This window comes from Sinocyclocheilus anshuiensis, unplaced genomic scaffold, assembly GCF_001515605.1.
Source record: "Sinocyclocheilus anshuiensis isolate Anshui unplaced genomic scaffold, SAMN03320099.WGS_v1.1 scaffold2468, whole genome shotgun sequence".
Taxonomy (NCBI): domain Eukaryota; kingdom Metazoa; phylum Chordata; class Actinopteri; order Cypriniformes; family Cyprinidae; genus Sinocyclocheilus; species Sinocyclocheilus anshuiensis.
In genome coordinates, this window is record NW_015547755.1 from 203,224 (window position 1) to 203,859 (window position 636).

A 636-nucleotide genomic window follows, 5' to 3' on the forward strand; every position below is an offset into this window, starting at 1 on the left:
AATATAACTCCGACTGGATTCGTCTGAAAGAAGAAAGTCATATACACCTAGGATGCTTCGGGGGTGAGTAAAACACAGCATAATTTTCATTTTGCGGTGAACTAACTATTTAAAAGTTTGTCTATGGTTTTTCTTTTTTGACTTAAGAGTTCTTGACTGAAATAATAATTAAGCACATCAAGTTGGCTGACATTTTGCAGCACTGAAGCATCCTCAATGGCCCTAACCTTGTATGGAGATGTATGCAGACCAGAGGCATCAGTGACATGACTCAGGTACTCAACTGAAGGTGTAAAACATTTGCATTTGTCCTTGCAAATGGGAGTCTTCATTAGTGCCAGTCACTAGAATGTCGTCTAAGTAACACAACACAGAAAACATGAGCCATTGTTGTCAGCTTATTTTTCAGTGTCGGTCTTACTCCAAGTTTTTCCGGCTGAACCAGGTTGTGCAGCAATGTAAATGTCTTTGCACCCATCACACTTAAAAAGGTGGGTACAACTTTCCCTTGATCAATAGCGTTAGCTGCTACAAAATACTAAATTCTTTCTGTATAGAAGTTCCACTGCTCAATACTCTCATCAAAAGGAACCAATTTTGCAGAAAACTGCTGCCATGTTGTGCGGTTAGTTTGTA